We start from the raw sequence: 24,297 nt of genomic DNA, 5'->3' as shown, positions 1-24,297 counted from the left end.
TAATTGGGCCACACACACCCCACTTGACTGGCATCAGTTGACCCCCCTTTTGAAAAAGAAAAAGATGCTTTGCATGAAGCACTCTCAAAAATACGCGTGCCTTTGGCCTCCCCTGGCTGACCCAGGGGAAGAAAAGTCCTCTGAGAGCCATGACTTGTTCATCTTGGTTCTTTTTTCAAAAGCGAGGGGACTCTAACCACAGTCTCCCTCGTTTCCACTAATTGGGCCACACACACCCCACTTGACTGGCATCAGTTGACCCCCCTTTTGAAAAAGAAAAAGATGCTTTGCATGAAGCACTCTCAAAAATACGCGTGCCTTTGGCCTCCCCTGGCTGACCCAGGGGAAGAAAAGTCCTCTAAGAGCCATGACTTGTTCATCTTGGTTCTTTTTTCAAAAGCGAGGGGACTCCAACCACAGTCTCCCTCATTTCCACTAATTGGGCCACACACACCCCACTTGACTGGCATCAGTTGACCCCCCTTTTGAAAAAGAAAAAAGATGCTTTGCATGAAGCACTCTCAAAAATACGCGTGCCTTTCACCTCCCCTGGATGAACCAGGGGAAGAAAAGTCCTCTGAGAGCCATGACTTGTTCATCTTGGTTCTTTTTTCAAAAGCGAGGGGACTCCAACCACAGTCTCCCTCGTTTCCACTAATTGGGCCACACACACCCCACTTGACTGGCATCAGTTGACCCCCCTTTTGAAAAAGAAAAAGATGCTTTGCATGAAGCACTCTCAAAAATACGCATGCCTTTGGCCTCCCCTGGCTGACCCAGGGGAAGAAAAGTCCTCTGAGAGCCATGTCCACATTGTCAGTGGACAGACATGCGTGCTTATCTGCCAGCAGACCCCCAGCAGCACTGAAGACAGGTTCCGAGAGAACGCTGGCTGCAGGACACGACAAGATCCCCAAGGCGTACGTGGCAAGCTCAGGCAATTTATCCAGATTGGAAGCCTAAAATGAGCAGGGCTCAAGTTGCACAGTAATGGCATCGATGTTTCCTTGCGTATACTCATATATCTGTGTCTCCTCCTCTTTTTCCTTGTCCAGCTCTTTTGTTTTCGCATGAGTATATGTCCTTGTCACTTTCCCATGTGTTAGTGTTGTGTTGTGAGTTGTTTGTCACCTTTTGGACACCTTTGACGGTGTTTTCTAGGTGTTTTTATGTGTTTGTGATTGCCTGCCATTGTTTCCTATGCGGTTCGAGTTCGGTTCGCTCATCTCTACTAGTGACTGCGCACACAACATGGCCAAGCAAAAGCAAAAGTCTGTACCTGGCTTATCAATCCAATGGAAACTCATAGACAACACTGTCCATTGGACTAGACAATTACATGCAACCATACAAAATCCATGGGCCTTGCCTCAGAGTCGAACCCACAACTTCTCGCAGCCCAAGCAAAGAGCCTACCACTACACCAACACAGAAAAGTGGGAATCATATTCTACATTAATTCACATAATCCTAGTGACTGCGCACACAACATGGCCAAACAAAAGACAGTACCTGGCATATCAATGCAATAGAAACTCAAAGGCAACACAGTCCATTGCACTAGGCAATTACATACAGCCATACAAAGTCCATGGGCCTTGCCTAAGAATCGAACCCACAACCTCTCGTAGCCCAAGAAGAGAGCCTACCACTACACCAACACATAGAAGTGGGAAAATGACTACAATAATTCACATAATCCTAGTGACTGCGCACACAACATGGCCAAACAAAAGCGAAAGACAGTACCTGGCCTAATAATCCAATGGAAACTCATAGGCAACACAGTCCATTGGACTAAACAATTACATGCATCCATGCAAAGTCCATGGGCCTTTTCTCAGAGTCGAACCCACAACATCTCGTAGCCCAAACAAAGAGCCTTCCACTACACCAACACAGAGAAGTGGGAAGCTGACTCTACATTAATTCACATAATCCTAGTGACTGCGCACACAACATGGCCAAACAAAAGCAAAAGACAATACCTGGCCTATCAATCCAATGGAAACTCATAGGCAACGCAGTCAATTGGACTAGGCAATTACATTCAGCCATACTGTGACGCCCTGGGCAAGCCAGAGATCACGGGTCATAACACTACACGCACCCCACATTCCCTGCAGGAACACCTAGGTCAGAACACAAATCCTTGTTGCCTTCCTCCAGGGGCTGATGATCACACCAGGGGGTGGAGCCAGGCGTTTGGTCTCCACCCACCGAGGAGTCCACAGCCCTGGAGGCGGGAAAACCAGGCAGTTAGCTCAGGGAAGAGCTTGAGTGAGGAGTAAACAGATGAGTTTGGAGTTCGAAGTAGAAGGAGTAAACAGTGGAGTTGTAGTGAGAAAAGAGAAAAGTGACAGCAAGAAGCCTGAAGTTAGTCCGGGTGAGTGCCCCGGACTGAGACAGCAAGGTTGGCAGATGGCGGTGACCGTCTGCAGGAGAGATTGCTCGGAGGTTGCCGAAAGGACCGTGGACGGGTGGTGACCCGGCGGTACCGGAGCGGTATACAAAGAACAGTCAGCACCAGGGCAGGGGCCTTTCGGATCCCAGCAAGGCTAGGAGTCGCCATAATTTGCCAAATCCTTCAGTGAAGGGGACCACTGGGTCTCCCAACAACCAAGTCCCGATTGAAGGCAACAGTCCGACCATTAAGGGGAGACACCGCCACCGCCAAGGCACCAGTTTCCCAGGGCCAGCGCCTGTGGGCAAGAGAGGGGCTCCTCCGGCTCATATCTAGGTCGGGGAGCGGGTTACCGGTGGGAATCCATCGCTACCAAAAGGACTTTACATAGGTGCAGGGAAGAGACTGTCACTGCTAACTGCAGGGAACAGTAGCACCGTAGCCGTCCGAGGGACCCGTCCAACCAGCCGTTTGTTTACCGAGGACTTTGTGATCATCCTTTGGCTGAGTGAGTACCTCCGTGCCGTGCGGCACAGCGCTGCCCCTGCTTCCCTGCACCTCCACAGGCCCCATAACCCGCCTGTCCACCATCCCAACCCCATCACTGGGCCCCGGGACCACCAAACCCCCTACCCACGGAGGGGCAAATCAACAACTGGCTGCTCCATACCACCACTCCCGGGATCCCCAGACAGAGCAGCGGTGGTGTCCACACAATCACCACAACCGTGGGTGGCGTCACGGACAATAAACTATCCCATCAACCAAACCCCTTTCACTCACGGGCGAAGAGCGCCGCTCGAGTCCCCGGGATCTGGCCCATCGCTCGAGCAGCAGCAGGCCGCAGCAGCAGCTGCAGCCGAACCCGAGCAGTGGGAGAGCGCAGCGTCCCCTCCTCTGCCCGCGACAACTTGGCGTCACGAACAGGATCTTACCGCTCTGCCGTTGGGTAGAGGTGCGCCTTGTGACCGCCGGAGGTGTCCGGCCGGAAAATTTCAGAAGCCGCCATCTTTGGCGCGAAGAGTTCCCGCTCGAGCGTCTTCTCGAGTAGCAGAGGCGCGAAGACCAAAACCCCGCCCCGATAGAGGAGGGGCCGGAAAGAGGCTAAGGGGGACGGAAACAAGATGTCTGCGCCCGACGGAGCTGCTGGAGGAGCGGTGGTCGCAGCCGCAGTGGCATCCGTGGATGGGAATGGGCCTGCCCAGGTCCCGGCCGTGCTGGCGGGAGGTGCCGTGGCCCCCGCTCTCACTCAAGTGATGCCGTTCTCCTTGCCCTATGCGCCCGGAGCTACCTGGCTACCGCAGTATGACGGGAAACCTGATGCTTTACAGGTCTTCCGGAAAAAGCTTAATCCGCTTTTGGAATTGTACCCCCTGACTGATAAGCAACGTGCAGCGGTAGTGCTGGGCCAGCTAACCGGCGTGGCTGAGCAGGAAGCGGAGACCTGGGCCGAGGGGGACCGGCTCTCTGTAGCCACCATATTTGAGAAGCTACAGACTGCCTTTGAGACCTGTACCGAAGCTGAGCTGAGGATGTACAGTTAGGTCCAGAAATATTTGGACAGTGACACAAGTTTTGTTATTTTAGCTGTTTACAAAAACATGTTCAGAAATACAATTATATATATAATATGGGCTGAAAGTGCACACTCCCAGCTGCAATATGAGAGTTTTCACATCCAAATCGGAGAAAGGGTTTAGGAATCATAGCTCTGTAATGCATAGCCTCCTCTTTTTCAAGGGTCCAAAAGTAATTGGACAAGGGACTCTAAGGGCTGCAATTAACTCTGAAGGCGTCTTCCTCGTTAACCTGTAATCAATGACGTAGTTAAAAGGTCTGGGGTTGGTTACAGGTGTGTGGTTTTGCATTTGGAAGCTGTTGCTGTGACCAGACAACATGCGGTCTAAGGAACTCTCAATTGAGGTGAAGCAAAACATCCTGAGGCTGAAAAAAAAGATAAAATCCATCAGAGAGATAGCAGACATGCTTGGAGTAGCAAAATCAACAGTCGGGTACATTCTGAGAAAAAAGGAATTGACTGGTGAGCTTGGGAACTCAAAAAGGCCTGGGCGTCCACGGATGACAACAGTGGTGGATGATCGCCGCATACTTTCTTTGGTGAAGAAGAACCCGTTCACAACATCAACTGAAGTCCAGAACACTCTCAGTGAAGTAGGTGTATCTGTCTCTAAGTCAACAGTAAAGAGAAGACTCCATGAAAGTAAATACAAAGGGTTCACATCTAGATGCAAACCATTCATCAATTCCAAAAATAGACAGGCCAGAGTTAAATTTTCTGAAAAACACTTCATGAAGCCAGCTCAGTTCTGGAAAAGTATTCTATGGACAGATGAGACCAAGATCAACCTGTACCAGAATGATGGGAAGAAAAAAGTTTGGAGAAGAAAGGGAACGGCACATGATCCAAGGCACACCACATCCTCTGTAAAACATGGTGGAGGCAACGTGATGGCATGGGCATGCATGGCTTTCAATGGCACTGGGTCACTTGTGTTTATTGATGACATAACAGCAGACAAGAGTAGCCGGATGAATTCTGAAGTGTACAGGGATATACTTTCAGCCCAGATTCAGCCAAATGCCGCAAAGTTGATCGGACGGCGCTTCATAGTACAGATGGACAATGACCACAAGCATACAGCCAAAGCTACCCAGGAGTTCATGAGTGCAAAAAAGTGGAACATTCTGCAATGGCCAAGTCAATCACCAGATCTTAACCCAATTGAGCATGCATTTCACTTGCTCAAATCCAGACTTAAGACGGAAAGACCCACAAACAAGCAAGACCTGAAGGCTGCAGCTGTAAAGGCCTGGCAAAGCATTAAGAAGGAGGAAACCCAGCGTTTGGTGATGTCCATGGGTTCCAGACTTAAGGCAGTGATTGCCTCCAAAGGATTCGCAACAAAATATTGAAAATAAAAATATTTTGTTTGGGTTTGGTTTATTTGTCCAATTACTTTTGACCTCCTAAAATGTGGAGTGTTTGTAAAGAAATGTGTACAATTCCTACAATTTCTATCAGATATTTTTGTTCAAACCTTCAAATTAAACATTACAATCTGCATTTGAATTCTGTTGTAGAGGTTTCAATTCAAATCCAATGTGGTGGCATGCAGAGCCCAACTCGCGAAAATTGTGTCACTGTCCAAATATTTCTGGACCTAACTGTAGTTTTACCAGTGCCGGCAACGGCCTGTGGATAGCATTCGGGACTACGCTTTACGCCTGCAAACCGCTCTTCGCACCCTAAAGCGGGTAGACACTATCAATGAGGCGGACAGCAGCAAGATGCTAGCAGAGCAATTCGTGCAGGGGATGAGGTCCTCTGAGGATCGCAAACAGCTCCGGCTGTGGGCCCTGGAACACCCTGATGTGGACTTTGCTGTATTAAAGGAACGGGCTATTAAAGCACTGCAACCCCCAGCTTCAGAAATCTCGGAGCCAGCCCCGTGGCCCATTGAGACAGCCCCCGTCGTGGTGGCCCCTGCTCCACCAGCCTCTCCAAGGCCTACAGCTCCCAGCAGCACAATGGAAGAACTGGCAGCCCAGGTCTGCCGCATGGATGGAGACCTCGCCAAGATCCTCGCTGCACTTCAACCTTTGACCAGATCCCAGCCTCCACTCAGGATACAGCTCTCCGACAGCCCTGAGGATGTTCCCTGGATGCAGCGGAGAGGTGCTAACAACTCACGGAACAGACCTCCAACCTGCTACAAGTGCAACAAGCCTGGCCATTACTTCCGACAGTGCCCGTTAAACGAGCAACCCCTGGGGCCATGGGCCAATCCTCAGGAGTAGAACCCCGTGGCCCTCCAGACTGGCGGGACCGGTATATAGGTGCCCGTCCCATCATTCCCGTGGCTGTGCACAGCATCCCGGTGATGGCTCTCTTTGACACTGGATCACAGGTAACCACCATACCATACACCTTGTACCAGCGGTATTGGGGGACAGACGAGCTGGCACCCCCTGATACTAGTATAACACTGATTGCCGCTGATGGACTCCCATTGACCCAAGTGGGGTATAAACAAGTGGCTATGACTGTGGGGCGAGCTGAACTGCAACACCAGGGTATGATTGTGATTATGAACGAACCCAGTGACCATAACCCGAAGATAGTGCTAGGAACCAATGTCATGGAGCACTGCATGGGTGATGTGTCAGCTCTACTGCAGCAGTTGGCCGCCACGGCGGCGGGAAGCCAGCAGAGAGCTGTGCAGCGTGAGATCCGAGCCCTGATGTACCACCAACATGTGAACTCAACAGGAGGAGAGATTGGTGGAGTGAGAGTGATGGATGCTGCCCCATTGATTGTACCCCCTAGGAGTGAAATGATGATTTGGTGTAGAGCGGCGGTAGGGCCTCAGGGGCGTGACTACCCTGCCATGATAGAGACCATGCCCTCTGAACACTGGCCCACCGTAATGGCCGCCCGAGGGGTGGTAGATGTAAAGAAGGGGAGAGTGCCTGTGAGGGTGCTGAATTGTGGGGAGGAAGAAGTCAGGCTTCCCCGGTATGCCACCCTTGCCAAATTGCTCACCCTAGATCCCCACACGATTCACGAGGCAGCTCCCCCGGTCTCTCCATCTACTGCCAGCACTCACCCGCCTCAAGGGGAGTTAAATGAATGGCACCAACAGCTACATGTGGGCACTGATGATACCCCTACACATCACAAAGAGGGGGTGTACAGGGTGGTGTGGGAGTATGAGCAAGTTTTCAGCAAACATCCCTTAGACTTTGGGCGGATTAAAGGGGTCCAACACCACATCCCCACCGGTGAGCACCCCCCTATCAAAGAGAGGTACAGGCCTATTCCCCCTGCGCATTATCAGTGCGCCAAAGATATGTTGAGGAACATGAAAGAGGCAGGGGTTATTCGGGACAGCTGTAGTCCCTGGGCTGCCCCGTTGGTGCTGGTCAAGAAGAAGGATGGCACCATGCGGATGTGTGTGGACTACCGGAAGATTAACCAGATAACGCATAAAGATGCTTATCCGCTGCCCCGTATTGAAGAGTCTTTGGCCACACTGAGAACGGCAAATTACTTCTCTACTCTTGACCTTACCAGTGGATACTGGCAAGTGGCAGTGGCACCGGAGGACCGGGAGAAAACCGCCTTCACCACCCCGATGGGGCTCTGTGAATTCAATAGTATGCCGTTCGGGCTGTGCAATGCCCCAGGAACCTTCCAACGGCTGATGGAGTGCTGTCTGGGACACCTAAACTTCGAGACCGTCCTATTGTACTTGGATGATGTGATTTTGTACTCCCAGACATATGAAGCCCATCTGGAGCACCTGGCCGAGGTGTTCGCGTCCCTTGCCAAATACGGGATGAAATTGAAGCCCTCCAAGTGTCACCTGCTGAAACCCAGAGTGCAGTACCTGGGGCACGTGGTAAGTGCAGAAGGTGTCGCCCCCGACCCTGAGAAGATCACTGCCATCCAAGGCTGGCCGAGACCAACCACACTGAGGGAAGTAAGGCAGTTTCTGGGTCTGGTGGGGTACTACCGGCGCTTTATCAAAGGGTACACGAAGATGGCTGCCCCCATGCAAGATCTCCTCGTGGGACAGACCAAAGGTGGTAGACCCATCGGAGCCCCACTGGTGTGGGAAGAAAAGCATGAGGAATCCTTCTGCCAGCTGAAAGCGGCCTTGACCGGAGAAGAGGTCCTAGCGTATCCTGACTATGGCTGCCCGTTCATCCTCTACACAGACGCCAGCAATGTGGGATTAGGAGCAGTCCTGTCCCAGGTCCAGGATGGGAAGGACAAAGTGATTGCTTATGCTAGCCAGAAGCTTCGGCCAACTGAAAGGAACCCTGAGAACTACAGCTCCTTCAAGCTCGAGCTCCTGGCATTGGTATGGGCTATCACAGAGCGGTTCCGCCACTACTTGGCTGCAGCAAAATTCACCACTTTCACGGACAACAATCCGTTGACTCACCTGGACATGGCCAAGTTGGGCGCGTTGGAGCAGCGGTGGGTGGCCCGGCTAGCCAACTATGACTTCACCATCAAGTACCGAGCTGGTCGTGTCAACATTAATGCTGATGCACTCTCCCGAATGCCCCATTTGTCAGAAGAAGGGTGCGAGGATGATGACCTCGAGGAGATCGAGTTGCCTGCATTTCACCAGCCACCAACTGAGAAGGTACATGTACACCAACAACGGGTGGACCTGGACCCACGGCCCAGTCAAGAGTGGCAGGAAGCTCACAACCAGGCGCCGGCTGTCCGCCTCGTCAAGACCCTGGTGGAACAAGGTGCCGTTGGGATGGACCCTGCCGCCCCAGCTGAAGCACAACGCCTGTGGAAGGAACGGAAACGGCTGTATCTACATCAAGGGAAGCTGTACCGTGAGCTGATCAACCCGAAGACTCATGAGAAAATCTGCCAGTTGGTTATTCCCCAGCTGATGTGGCTACTGTTTTGTGGGCATACCATGATGGTGCCGGACACTTCGGGTGGAAGACGCTGGAGATGCTGTTGAGAGAGCGGTTCTACTGGAGTGGGATGCGGGAGTCGGTAGAAGCCTGGTGCCGAGAGTGTGGTCCTTGCACGCTGAGGAGGAAGGACGAGGCCAGCCAGAGGGCGCACCTACACCCGATCATCACACATCAGCCGCTGGAGCTGGTCGCCGTGGACCATGTCAAGCTCACCCCCAGCCGAAGTGGGTACGCCTACACGTTGACCATCGTAGACCACTATTCAAGATTCATGGTGGTTGTCCCAGTCAAGGACCTAACTGGTCGAACTGCCGCTCGAGCGTTCCAGGCTTATTTCTGCCGACCACATGGATATCCAGAAAAGGTGCTTACTGACCAAGGCCCGGCTTTTGAAGCAGAGGTGTTCCACGAGTCCTGCCAGTTGTACGGCTGTAAGAAGATCCGGACCACCCCTTACCATGTCCAGACCAACGACATGTGTGAGAAAATGAATCACTTGGTCCTGGGACTCCTCAAAACGTTACCGCTGGAAGAGCGGAACCTGTGGCCGGAAAAGCTACCCGACTTGGTCGATATGTACAACAATATCCCGTCCAGCTCAACAAAGTGCACCCCAGCATATCTGATGAGGGCTCACCCCAGCCGCCTGCCGGTGGACCTGGAAATGGGGCTGGAGGCCCCAGAAGCACTCTCTTCGACAGCTGAATGGGAAACTCGGCGGAGAGCACAATACCGGCAGATTCAAGAATATGTTGAGAAGAACTTGAGTCGGAGTCGGGAACTGCAGGAGCAGCGCTTCAATCAAAAGGCGTCTGCTGGCCCTTTTCAGCCCGGAAATGTCGTACTGAAGCGGAAGAGGAGAACCTATATCCTCTCGTAGCCCAAGCAAAGAGCCTTCCAGTACACCAACACAGAGAAGTGGAATGCTGACTCTACATTATTTCACATAATTCTAGTGACTGCGCACACAACATGGCCAAACAAAAGCAAAAGACAGTACCTGGCCTATCAATCCAATGGAAAGTCATAGGCAACATAGTCCATTGGACTAGACAATTACATGCAGCCATACAAAGTCCGTGGGCCTTGCCTCAGAGTCAAACCCGCAGCCCAAGCAAAGAGCCTACCACTAGTGATGAGCGAGTACCAAAAAGCTCGGGTGCTCGAGGCTCGGGCCGAGCATCCCAAGATACTCGTGTACTCGGCCCGAGCACCAAGCCCAATGTTATCCTATGGGAGACCCGAGTATTTTTCTGAAATGACCCCCGGCAGCATGTAGAAACCCTAAAAATGTCACAAAAGTCTCAGAAGAGTGCTCAAATGACATGGCAACAGCATGGGAAGACCCTTTGAAGCATTTATCACTCAAAAGTCACAGCTGTGAACACTTTTGTCCGAGTTTTATGCCATTTTTACGGACTCACCAGAAAACCTTCCAAAATGACACCAAAATGAATTTTCATGGCGGAAATGTTAAGGGAACATACCCAATAGTGAGATAGAGCTGGTGTATGTTACTTTTTGAGATTAATACATGAGAGATTTTACGTAAAACATTGTGTGGCACTCCGATGTCCAAAACGCACGTTTTGTGCTTTTTACTAGCGATGTCGGTCATTTTTTTTTTTCATTCTATCTCCCGTCGGTCGGTCTCGCTCTGTCTTGTCTGTCCCCCTCTCACAATCTGTCGGTCATTCTCCCCCCTCTCTCTTACTTACCGTTCCCCGATTACTTCCGCGGCGCTGCACAGCTGTTCACTAAACTCCGGCAGCTTTTCCTCTTTTGAAAAAGCCGGCCGCTCATTAAACAATCTCGTATTCCCTGTTTTCCTGCTTTTCGGCGCCTATGATAGGTTGCAGTGAGACACGCCCCCATGCTGAGTGACAGGTGTCTCACTGCACCCAATCACAGCAGCCGGTCGGTGTGTGTATACTGTGCAGTGAAATAAATAATTAAATAATTTAAAAAAACGGCGTGCGGTCCCCCCAATTTTAATACCAGCCAGATAAAGCCATACGGCTGAAAGCTGGTATTCTCGGGATGGGGAGCTCCACGTTATGGGGAGCCCCCCAGCCTAACATTATCAGTCAGCAGACGCCCAGAATTGCCGCATACATTATATGCGACAGTTCTGGGACTGTACCCGGCTCTAAACGATTTACCCTAGTGCGCTGGCAAATCGGGGTAATAAGGACTTAATGGCAGCCCATAGCTGCCACTAAATCCTAGATTAATCATGTCAGGCGTCTCCCCGAGATTCCTTCCATGATTAATCTGTAAATTACAGTTAAAAAACACACACACCCGAAAAATCCTTTATTAGAAATAAAAAACACTAACAAAGTCCCTCATCACCAATTTATTAACCCCGACAAAGCCTCCATGTCCGGCGTACTCCACAGTCCTCCAGCGTCGCATCCAGCTGTGTTGCATGAAGGTGACAGGAGCAGCAGAATACACCGCCGCTCCTGTCAGCTTCACACAGCAACTGAAGACAGCCACGCGATCAGCTGAGCTGTCACTGAGGTTACCTGGATCCAGCGGTGGATGCAGCGGTGGCCGCCGGTAACCTCAGTGACAGCTCAGCTGATCGCACTACTCACCGCCGCACCGGTCAGCTCCACGCAGCAACTGAGGTGAGTATAGCGACCAGCTGAGCTGTCACTGAGGTTACCTGGATCCAGCGGTGGCCGTGAGTTACCTGACTGACAGCAGCTGATCGCGCTACTCACCTCAGTTGCTGTGTGAAGCTGACAGGAGCGGCGGTGTATTCTGCAGCTCCTGTCACCTGCATGCAGCAGAGCTGGACGCGACGCTGGAGGACTGTGGAGTACGCCGGACATGGAGGCTTTGTCGTGGTTAATAAATTGGTGATGAGGGACTTTGTTATTGTTTTTTATTTCTAATAAAGGATTTTTCGGGTGTGTGTGTTTTTTAACTGTAATTTACAGATTAATCATGGAAGGAATCTTGGGGAGACGCCTGACATGATTAATCTAGGATTTAGTGGCAGCTATGGGCTGCCATTAACTCCTTATTACCCCGATTTGCCAACGCACTAGGTTAAATCGGGAAGAGCCGGGTACAGTCCCAGAACTGTCGCATCTAATGTATGCGGCAATTCTGGGCGGCTGCTGACTGATATTGTTAGGCTGGGGGGCTCCCCATAACGTGGGGCTCCCCATCCTGAGAATACCAGCCTTCAGCTGTATGGCTTTATCTGGCTGGTATTAAAATTGGGGGGGACCGCACGCCGGGTTTTTTTAATTATTTATTTATTTATTTTACTGCACAGTATAGACACGCCCACCGGCTGTTGTGATTGGGTGCAGTGAGACACCTGTCACTCAGCGTGGGGGCGTGTCTCACTGCAACCAATCATAGGAATCTGTGGGCGGGGAAAGCAGGGAATATGAGATTAGTGTGTGCAGAGCACAGCGCGCCCGCCGGTATAAAGGCTCGGTCACGCTGTGCAGGCCGGCCAATCACTGCAATTCCACAACTAACAGGGCTGTGGCATTGCAGTGGTCTGCCAGCCAATCCCTGCATGAGGGTTGGCTCTCAAAAGAGCGCCAACATGCAGGGATGAAGACCACGAGTACAGCACGAGTATCGCGAAATTACTCGGTACCCGCCGAGTAGCCCGAGTACAGTGATACTCGTGCGAGTACCGAGTAGTAACAAGCATACTCGCTCATCACTAATATTTATATGTATATATCTATATATATATATATAAATATATATCTCTATAGATAGCACCCACTCAGCACCCAGATTTCCCATGATCTGAAATCCCTCTATCAGCACCCAGATTTCATATGTTCTGATATACATCTTGTCCTCGGCACCCAGCTTCCCCATGCTTGGCTAAACATCATTTCCTCAGCACCCAGCTTTCCCATATCAGAGCATGGGAAAGCTGGGTGCTGTGGGTAGGAGCCTTTTTCCCTCAGCATAAAATGTTTCCATCTCCTGCTTGTATCTTTGCCCCCTCGTATATAGTTCTCCAAATACAATAATGGCCCCCACATAGCCTTCCATATAGTATAAAGGGTCGCACATAACCCTTCATATATTAGAATGCACCCCATAGTCCTCCATGTACTATAATGCATTTCCTAGAGTTTTCCATGTATTATAATTCACCCCATAGTTCTCCATATATTATACTGCACCACATAGTCCCCAATGTGTTATAATGCACCCCCATAGTCCATGTATAAGGTAGGCTACGTAGTCCGCCATATATTATAATGTACCCCCCACAGTCCTATATGTATCATAACATAACCCCATAAAACTTCATATTTTATTAAGAACCCCCAGAGGAGCAAGGAGCCATACAGGGTCAATAGCCCCCACAGGAGCATGTGCCCCTGGAGGATCCAGAGCACACGGTGGAGCTACAGCCACCAGAGAAGGAGGAGCACCCGCATGAGGCATCGGCTGGATCGGCTCCCTGTAATTGTTTCATATAAAATAAACTCCATATAAATTGCAAAACATAAAGCTGTTGAGTACTATAAAGTGTTTTTTGTTTTCATAGATAGTATTCCAACGGGCTCCATCAGTCCCTCAATATCGGACGAGGGGGAAAGCCGTAAGTCTTAAACATGAATCTCCTACTTCATAATAATAAGCAGAAATAAAAATTATGATTGTAAACTTTTACCATTCCCTCCATGAAAGATTTTACGTAAAAACATTGTGTGGCACTCCGATGTCCAAAACGCACGTTTTGTGCTTTTTACTAGCGATGTCGGTCATTTTTTTTTTCATTCTATCTCCCGTCGGTCGGTCTCGCTCTGTCGGTCTCTCTCTGTCTTGTCTGTCCCCCTCTCACAGTCTATCGGTCATTCTCCCCCCTCTCTCTTACTTACCGTTCCCCGATCACTGCCGAGGCGCTGCTCAGCTGTTCACTAAACTCCAGCGGCTTTTCCTCTTTTGAAAAAGCCGGCCGCTCATTAAACAATCTCGTATTCCCTGCTTTCCTGCTTTTCGGCGCCTATGATTGGTTACAGTGGGACACGCCCCCACGCTGAGTGACAGGTGTCTCACTGCACCCAATCACAGCAGCCGGTGGGCGTGTCTATACAGTGCAGTGAAATAAATAAGTTTAATAATTAAAAAAACGGCGTGCGGTCCCCCCAATTTTAATACCAGCCAGATAAAGCCATACGGCTGAAGGCTGGTATTCTCAGGATGGGGAGCTCCACGTTATGGGGAGCCCCCCAGCCTAACAATATCAGTCAGCAGCCGCCCAGAATTGCCGCATACATTATATGCGACAGTTCTGGGACTGTACCCGGCTCTTCCCGATTTACCCTAGTGCGTTGGCAAATCGGGGTAATAAGGAGTTAATGGCAGCCCATAGCTGCCACTAAATCCTAGATTAATCATGTCAGTCGTCTCCCCGAGATTCCTTCCATGATTAATCTGTAAATTACAGTTAAAAAACACACACCCGAAAAATCCTTTATTAGAAATAAAAAACACTAACAAAGTCCCTCATCACCAATTTATTAACCCCGACAAAGCCTCCATGTCCGGCGTACTCCACAGTCCTCCAGCGTTGCATCCAGCTGTGTTGCATGAAGGTGACAGGAGCAGCAGAATACACCGCCGCTCCTGTCACCTCCACACAGCTAATGAAGACAGCCGCGCTGTCACTGAGGTTACCTGGATCCAGCGGTGGCCGTGGGCAACCTCAGTGACAGCTCAGCTGATCGCGCTACTCACCGCCGCACCGGTCAGCTCCACGCAGCAACTGTGGTGAGTATCGCGATCAGCTGAGCTGTCACTGAGGTTAATCGCGGCCACCGCTGGATCCAGTGACAGCGGGTAACCTCAGTGACAGCTCAGCTGATCGCGCTACTCACCGCCGCACCGATCAGCTCCATGCAGCAACTGAGGTGAGTAGCGCGATCAGCTGAGCTGTCACTGAGGTTAATCGCGGCCACCGCTGGATCCAGCGGTGGCCGTGAGTTACCTGACTGACAGCAGCTGATCGCGCTACTCACCTCAGTTGCTGTGTGAAGCTGAAAGGAGCGGCGGTGTATTCTGCAGCTCCTGTCACCTTCATGCAGCACAGCTGGATGCGACGCTGGAGGACTGTGGAGTACGCCGGACATGGAGGCTGTCGGGGTTAAAAAATTGGTGATGAGGGACTTTGATATTGTTTTTTATTTCTAATAAAGGATTTTTCTGGTGTGTGTTTTTTAACTGTAATTTACAGATTAATCATGGAAGGTATCTCGGGGAGACGCCTGACATGATTAATCTAGGATTTAGTGGCAGCTATGGGCTAGGTTAGGCTGGGGGGCTCCCCATAACGTGGGGCTCCCCATCCTGAGAATACCAGCCTTCAGCTGTATGGCTTTATCTGGCTGGTATTAAAATTGGTGGGACCGCACGCCGGTTTTTTTAATTATTTATTTATTTATTTTACTGCACAGTATAGACACGCCCACCGGCTGCTGTGATTGGGTGCAGTGAGACACCTGTCACTCAGCGTGGGGGCGTGTCTCACTGCAACCAATCATAGGCGCCTGTGGGCGAGGAAAGCAGTAAATATGAGATGGCTGTGTGCAGAGCACAGCGCACCCGCCGGTATAAAGGCTCGGTCACGCTGTGCGGGCCGGCCAATCACTGCAATTCCACAACTAACAGGGCTGCGGCATTGCAGTGGTCTGCCAGCCAATCCCTGCATGAGGGCTGGCTCTCAAAAGAGCGCCAACATGCAGGGATGAAGACCACGAGTACAGCACTAGTATCGCGAAATTACTCAGTACCCGTCGAGTAGCCCGAGTACAGTGATACTCGTGCGAGTACCGAGTAGTAACAAGCATACTCGCTCATCACTACCTACCACTACACGAACACAGAGAAGTGGGAAATTCATTCTACATTAATTCACATAATCCTAGTGACTGCGCACTCAACATGGCCAAACAAAAGCAAAAGACAGAACCTGGCCTATCAATCCAATGGAAACTCATTGGCAACACAGTCCATTGGACTAAACAATTACATGCAGCCATACAAAGTCCATGGGCCTTTCCTCAGAGTCGAACCCACACACTCTCGCAGGCCAAGCAAAGAGCCTACCACTACACCAACACAAAGAAGTAGAAAACTGCCTCTACATTAATTCACATAATCCTAGTGACTGCGCAAAGAACATGGCCAAACAAAAGCAAAAGACAGTACCTGGTCTATCAATCCAATGGAAACTCATAGGCAACACAGTCCATTGGACTAGGCAATTACATGCAGCCATAAAAAGTCCATTTGCCTTGCCTCAGAGTCAAACCCACAACCTCTCGCAGCCTAGGCAAAGAGCCTACCACTACACCAACACAGAGAAGTGGGAAACTAGTTATACATTAATTCACATAATCCTAGTGACTGCACACACAAAATGGCCAAACAAAAGCAAAAGACAGTACCTGGCCTATCAATCCAATGGAAACTCATAGGCAACACAGTCCATTGGACTATGAAATCAAGTACAGCCATACAAAGTCCATGCTTGCCTCAGAGTCAAACCCACAACCTCTCGCAGCCCAAGCAAAGAGCCTGCCACTACACCAACAAAGAGAAGTAGGAAACCAACTCTACATTAATTCACATAATCCTAGTGACAGCGCACACAACATGGCAAAACAAAAGCAAAAGACAGTGCTTGGCCTATCAATCCAATGGAAACTCATAGGCAACACGGTCCATTGGACTATGCAATTACATGCAGCCATACAAAGTCCATGCTTGCCTCAGAGTCAAACCCACAACCTCTCGCAGCCCAAGCAAAGAACCTACCACTACACCAACACAGAGAAGAGGGAAACTGATTCTACATTAATTCATATAATCCTAGTGACTGCGTACACAACATGGCCAAACAAAAGCAAAAGACAGTACCTGACCTGTCAATCCAATGGAAACTCATAGGCAACACAGTCAATTGAACAAGGCAATTACATGCAGCCATATAAAGTCCAAGGACCTTGCCTCAGAGTCAAACCCACAACATCTTGTTGCCCAAGAAAAGAGCCTACCACTACACCAACACAGAGAAGTGTGAAACTGACACTACAATAATTCACATAATCCTGGTGACTGCGCACACAACTTGGCCAAACAAAAGCAAAAGACAGTACCTGACCTATCAATCCAATGGAAACTCAAAGGCAGCACAGTCTATTGGACTAGGCAATTACATGCAATGTCCATGGGCTTTGCCTCAGGGTCAGACCCACAACCTCTCGTAGCCCAAGCAAAGAGCCTACCACTACACCCACACAGAGAAGTGGGAAACTGACTCCACATTAATTCACATAATCCTAGTGACTGCTCACACAACATGGCCAAACAAAATCAAAATACAGTACCTGGCCTATCAATCCAATGGAAACTCATAGGCAACACAGTCCATTTGACTAGGCAATTACATGCAGCCATACAAAGTCCATGGGCCTTCCCTCAGAGTCGAACCCACAACCTCTCGCAGCCCAAGCAAAAAACCTACCACTACACCAACACAGAGAAGTGGTAAACATACTCTGCATTAATTCACATAATCCTAGTGACTGCGCATACAACATGGCCAAACAAAAGCAAAAGACAGTACCTGGCCTATCAAGACAATGGAAACACATAGACAACACAGTCCATTGGACTAAGCAGTTACTTGCAGCCATACAAAAGTCCATGGGCCTTGCCTCAGAGTCAAACCCACAACCTCGCGCAGCGCAAGCAAAGAGCCTACCACTACACCAACACAGAGAAGTAGGAAACCGACTCTACATTAATTCACATAATCCTAGTGACAGCGCACACAACATGGCAAAACAAAAGCAAAAGACAGTGCTTGGCCTATCAATCCAATGGAAACTCATAGGCAACACGGTCCATTGGACTATGCAATTACATGCAGCCATACAAAGTCCATGGGCCTTGCCTCAGAGTCCAAGCCACAACCTCTTGTAGCCTAAGCAAAGAACCTACCACTACACCAACACAGAGAAGAGGGAAACTGATTCTACATTAATTCATATAATCCTAGTGACTGCGTACACAACATGGCCAAACAAAAGCAAAAGACAGTACCTGACCTGTCAATCCAATGGAAACTCATAGGCAACACGGTCAATTGAACAAGGCAATTACATGCAGCCATATAAAGTCCAAGGACCTTGCCTCAGAGTCAAACCCACAACATCTTAATTTAAAGAAAAAAGGAGTATTTACACATAATACAGTACAAAAATAACTTTATTATTACAAAAAATCAATAACAATTGACACACAGTAAAAACACTTAAAACAGAGTGTTACAGCGTACATTGCTCACATATGTGGGAGGAACAGCTACAATGCCCTCTATTGCCGCCTGATTAAGAGTGGTAGTACTGGTTGGGACTAATAAATGTGGACAAACCCGGTCAGGTGTTTTTTTCCCGTGCATGTAATTTATTATTTATTTCATATAATGAATATTCCGCCAGATCTGATTTAATTAATAGATATCTATAAGTCCTGGTCGGAACAATATATATTTATACATACACGTGAATTGTCGATTCATATATTAAATCCTGCGGCAGTGCCTAATCATACAACAATGACTTGTGGATCACCCACCGGGCGTAGTATACATTCAGATTAAAGTGGCCAAATGGTATACATTCTATATAAGGCTGACAGTCACCAGTCTCCTTAGACATAAACCTTAGAAAGCCAATGCTGAGTAATATAAAGAACCACAGATTATCAATATGCACTAAGTTGGTGACATGATAATATACAGCCTTTAAACAAAAGGAAATGTGATGTTAGTTCACCATTGACCACTATACAAGTTAAAGCCCTCAACCTCATGCAGCATACAACTACTCCCTGTTCATTGAATCTGACACGGGCATAATACCCGAATTTTCAGGGTACATAGATGAATTGCTGAAATGAAAGATCAGGCTAGGCAAGGCATACCCATGTTAGTTTCTGGTAGTTGTTACCTCCAATGCCCCGATGCGCATTTCACATCGAGCTTCCTCAGGGGGCTACTCGTTAATCGGCACCTCGTATCCTATATAGCCGTCATGACCCGATGTAATCAGCTGTGGATCATTAGCGGCGCGTGCCCGCCTCCGTCCGCCCACCGCCCCTGGACCGCCGCTCGTCACCGGCTGAGCACACACATGCTGATTCACGTTAACCAGCACCCATGTGCTGCCCATAGACAGCGGCGCAATCCCGGACAGGGGGCGGAGCGAAGCGAGCAAGCGCTCAGATCCACAGCCGTGATGCTACCGCCATCCACCAGCACAGTACTGTGTGGCAGCAGGCGATTCTCACTGGTAAGTATCACCGTATATGGCAGCATATTCCCAACAGTACAGGGATCGAATCCTAACAAAGCCCTTTAACATAGGAACTGAAAAGCCGCAACATACGACCCCTAAATATAAAATGCAGGGCAGATCTCACATATACCACATAATAAAAGAGCTTTTTCCAAAGCCAGATTGAATATCATACATCAAGCACATTAGCATGTTAACATATAGTTCCTCAATACGTGCTCAGTATAATTTATCCATAGGAGGCAGCGGTCACAAGTTTTTAATAGGTCAATGCCCAGTCCATAGGAGATGATGGGAGGAGGCACCAAGTTGATACAAGGCAGTAACGTAGAGCTGTAATAAAAATAAAATATTTTTTGATTAAAACACCGATTAAAAATTGTGCAAACGAAAAAGCAGAGGAGATAGCACAACACATTCAGATAACGATATATTAATGTTCAAATGATCATTGATGTTGAATAGGGAGTCGTCTAGAGAAAGCAAGCAAAGGAATTTGCCTCATTTAATCCTACAGGGTGCATGGTCTGCAGCACTGTGATCCATCTGCATTCTTGCTGGAGTAATTTCTTTTTAATATTACCCCCTCTCGTACCCATAGTAACATGTTCTATACCTTTCACTAGAAAGGATCTCGGATCACAATTGTGTTTTAATTTATAGTGCCGAGGGATTGTTTTGAGTTCTTCAAGGTTTGCGATATTTTTGGCCGCAATAATATCCCTAACATGCTCTCTAGTCCTGACTCTCAATTGTCGGGATGTCAACCCAATATATATAAGACCACAGCCACAGGTGGCATAATATATCACCTGCATTGTTGAACAGGTGATATATTGATTGATTTTAAACTCTTTATCACCCCCGGATGACCTAAAGGCTTTGGCTCTAGTCATATTGGCACAGGCCATACAGGCACTCCAGGAATTACAATCACTGGATGATATAGTTATTAAACCGGCTGACAAAAGAGGGAACGTTGTGTTGTGGCCTAAAAGGATGTATGAAAAAGAAGCATTTAAACAGCTTAGAGATAAAACAACCTATATCAAGCTGTCAGGTAATCCCTCTGTGGCATATGCAGCAGAACTTGATCTTGACACAAGGAGTAATTCCTAAGAATATCTATGACGGCCTTAGTGTTAGGTTCCCTAGGACGCCTACAATCTATTTCACACCTAAGGTTCATAAAAATGCCATAGAGCCACCAGGGAGACCGATAGTGTCGGGCTTGGAGGGTCTTAGTGACCCAATAAGTAAATTTGTGGACTTTTACCTAAAACCCCTGGCAGAGGCCTTGCCATCGTACGTCCGTGATTCCACGGATGTGCTTGCAAGGCTTGATGGGATACATCTAGAGGAGGACATGTACCTCGTGACTGCAGATGTGGAATCCCTGTACACGTGCATTGGGCACGGACAGGGATTGGAGGCGGTGCGTTTCTTCCTCAGAGGTAGCAACTGGGATGGCTCAATATGTGAACTGGTACTCATGCTTCTGGAGTTCATCCTCACTCACAATTATTTTTCGTTTAAAGAACAACACTATCTACAGAGGAGGGGTACCGCGATGGGAGCGGCCTGTGCACCTTCGTTTGCAAACCTCTTTCTGGGGTTTTGGGAAAGAGGTTTGTGGGGGGGCGAGGGTGCACAGGCTGCGGACCATGTACCCCTCTTGATTAGATATATAGATGATATTTTGTTTATTTGGCAAGGGAGTGAGGATGGGCTTCAGGAGTTTATGAGGCATTTGAATTTGAATAATATGAACATCAGGCTGACCCATGTGTATAGCAGGGCTAAGGTGGACTTCCTAGACATCAGTATCGAAGTTGACACCTATGGTAGGATACAGACAGATCTGTTCAGGAAGCCCACCGCAGTTAATGCCCTGCTGCATGCAGGGTCTAGTCATCATTATAGTACTATTAAAGCCATCCCAGTTGGACAATACCTGAGGACGAGACGCATCTGTTCCACTATGGAGAAATTTGAACATCAAGCAGGCCTCCTTAGGGAACGTTTTCAGTCACGAGGGTACAGTAGTAGGTCCATTAAGCAGGGCTACAATAGGGCAAAAAAGTCAACACGTGAGTCACTCCTGCAACCGTCCTCCAAACCCCGTAAAGTGGATAATAACATCAGATTTATTACTTCTTACAATTTACAATCGAATAGGGTAAAAGAGATTTTGCAGCGGCATTGGCCCATATTACAAACGGAGCCTAGTCTGCAGAATCATTTGTTGAATTATCCCCAGATGACCTATAGGAAAGGGAAAAATCTCAAAGACATGTTGGTTAAAAGCCACTATGTGGCTAATACACAAAAACTAATTGGTGCAGGCCCACCGGTCAAAGGATTTTACCCATGCGGAGACTGTATGGCCTGTGCCAATATGACTAGAGCCAAAGCCTTTAGGTCATCCGGGGGTGATAAAGAGTTTAAAACCAATCAATATATCACCTGTTCAACAATGCAGGTGATATATTATGCCACCTGTGGCTGTGGTCTTATATATATTGGGTTGACATCCCGACAATTGAGAGTCAGGACTAGAGAGCATGTTAGGGATATTATTGCGGCCAAAAATATCGCAAACTTTGAAGAACTCAAAACAATCCCTCGGCACTATAAATTAAAACACAATTGTGATCCGAGATCCTTTCTAGTGAAAGGTATGGAACATGTTACTATGGGTACGAGAGGGGGTAATATTAAAAAGAAATTACTCCAGCAAGAATGCAGATGGATCACAGTGCTGCAGACCATGCACCCTGTAGGATTAAATGAGGCAAATTCCTTTGCTTGCTTTCTCTAGACGACTCCCTATTCAACATCAATGATCATTTGAACATTAATATATCGTTATCTGAATGTGTTGTGCTATCTCCTCTGCTTTTTCGTTTGCACAATTTTTAATCGGTGTTTTAATCAAAAAATATTTTATTTTTATTACAGCTCTACGTTACTGCCTTGTATCAACTTGGTGCCTCCTCCCATCATCTCCTATGGACTGGGCATTGACCTATTAAAAACTTGTGACCGCTGCCTTCTATGGATAAATTATACTGAGCACGTATTGAGGAACTATATGTTAACATGCTAATGTGCTTGATGTATGATATTCAATCTGGCTTTGGAAAAAGCTCTTTTATTATGTGGTATATGTGAGATCTGCCCTGCATTTTATATTTAGGGGTCGTATGTTGCGGCTTTTCAGTTCCTATGTTAAAGGGCTTTGTTAGAATTCGATTCCTGTACTGTTGGGAATATGCTGCCATATACGGTGATACTTACCAGTGAGAATCGCCTGCTGCCACATAGTACTGTGCTGGTGGATGGTGGTAGCATCACGGCTGTGGATCTGAGCGCTTGCTCGCTTCGCTCCGCCCCCTGTCCGGGATAGCGCCGCTGTCTATGGGCAGCACATGGGTGCTGGTTAACGTGAATCAGCATGTGTGTGCTCAGCCGGTGACGAGCGGCGGTCCAGGGGCGGTGGGCGGACGGAGGCGGGCACGCGCCGCTAATGATCCACAGCTGATTACATCGGGTCATGACGGCTATATAGGATACGAGGTGCCGATTAACGAGTAGCCCCCTGAGGAAGCTCGATGTGAAATGCGCATCGGGGCATTGGAGGTAACAACTACCAGAAACTAACATGGGTATGCCTTGCCTAGCCTGATCTTTCATTTCAGCAATTCATCTATGTACCCTGAAAATTCGGGTATTATGCCCGTGTCAGATTCAATGAACAGGGAGTAGTTGTATGCTGCATGAGGTTGAGGGCTTTAACTTGTATAGTGGTCAATGGTGAACTAACATCACATTTCCTTTTGTTTAAAGGCTGTATATTATCATGTCACCAACTTAGTGCATATTGATAATCTGTGGTTCTTTATATTACTCAGCATTGGCTTTCTAAGGTTTATGTCTAAGGAGACTGGTGACTGTCAGCCTTATATAGAATGTATACCATTTGGCCACTTTAATCTGAATGTATACTACGCCCGGTGGGTGATCCACAAGTCATTGTTGTATGATTAGGCACTGCCGCAGGATTTAATATATGAATCGACAATTCACGTGTATGTATAAATATATATTGTTCCGACCAGGACTTATAGATATCTATTAATTAAATCAGATCTGGCGGAATATTCATTATATGAAATAAATAATAAATTACATGCACGGGAAAAAAACACCTGACCGGGTTTGTCCACATTTATTAGTCCCAACCAGTACTACCACTCTTAATCAGGCGGCAATAGAGGGCATTGTAGCTGTTCCTCCCACATATGTGAGCAATGTACGCTGTAACACTCTGTTTTAAGTGTTTTTACTGTGTGTCAATTGTTATTGATTTTTTGTAATAATAAAGTTATTTTTGTACTGTATTATGTGTAAATACTCCTTTTTTCTTTAAATTAAGCATCTAATGGAGTTAGCATAAAATTTTGTGTAATAATGAAAAACTGGGTTATTTTTTGTCCCACAACATCTTGTTGCCCAAGAAAAGAGCCTACCACTACACCAACACAGAGAAGTGTGAAACTGACACTACAATAATTCACATAATCTTAGTGACTGCGCACACAACTTGGCCAAACAAAAGCAAAAGACAGTACCTGGCCTATCAAGACAATGGAAACACATTGACAACACAGTCCATTGGACTAAGCAGTTACTTGCAGCCATACAAAAGTCCATGGGCCTTGCCTCAGAGTCAAACCCACAACCTCGCGCAGCGCAAGCAAAGAGCCTACCACTACACCAACACAGAGAAGTAGGAAACTGCCTCTACATTAATTCACATAATCCTAGTGACTGCGCACACAACATGGCCAAACAAAAACAAAAGTCAGTACCTTGCTTATCAATCCAATGGAAACTAATAAGCAACAAAGTCCATTAGACTAGGCAATTGCATGCAGCCAAAGTCCATGGGCCTTGCCTCAGAGTGAAACCCACAACCTCTCGCAGCCCAAGCAAAGAGCCTACCACTACACCAACACAGAGAAGTGGGAAATTGATTCTACAATAATT

This window comes from Anomaloglossus baeobatrachus, chromosome 1 (assembly GCF_048569485.1).
Source record: "Anomaloglossus baeobatrachus isolate aAnoBae1 chromosome 1, aAnoBae1.hap1, whole genome shotgun sequence".
Classification (NCBI taxonomy): Eukaryota; Metazoa; Chordata; class Amphibia; order Anura; family Aromobatidae; genus Anomaloglossus; species Anomaloglossus baeobatrachus.
This window is presented reverse-complemented; position numbering follows the sequence as displayed.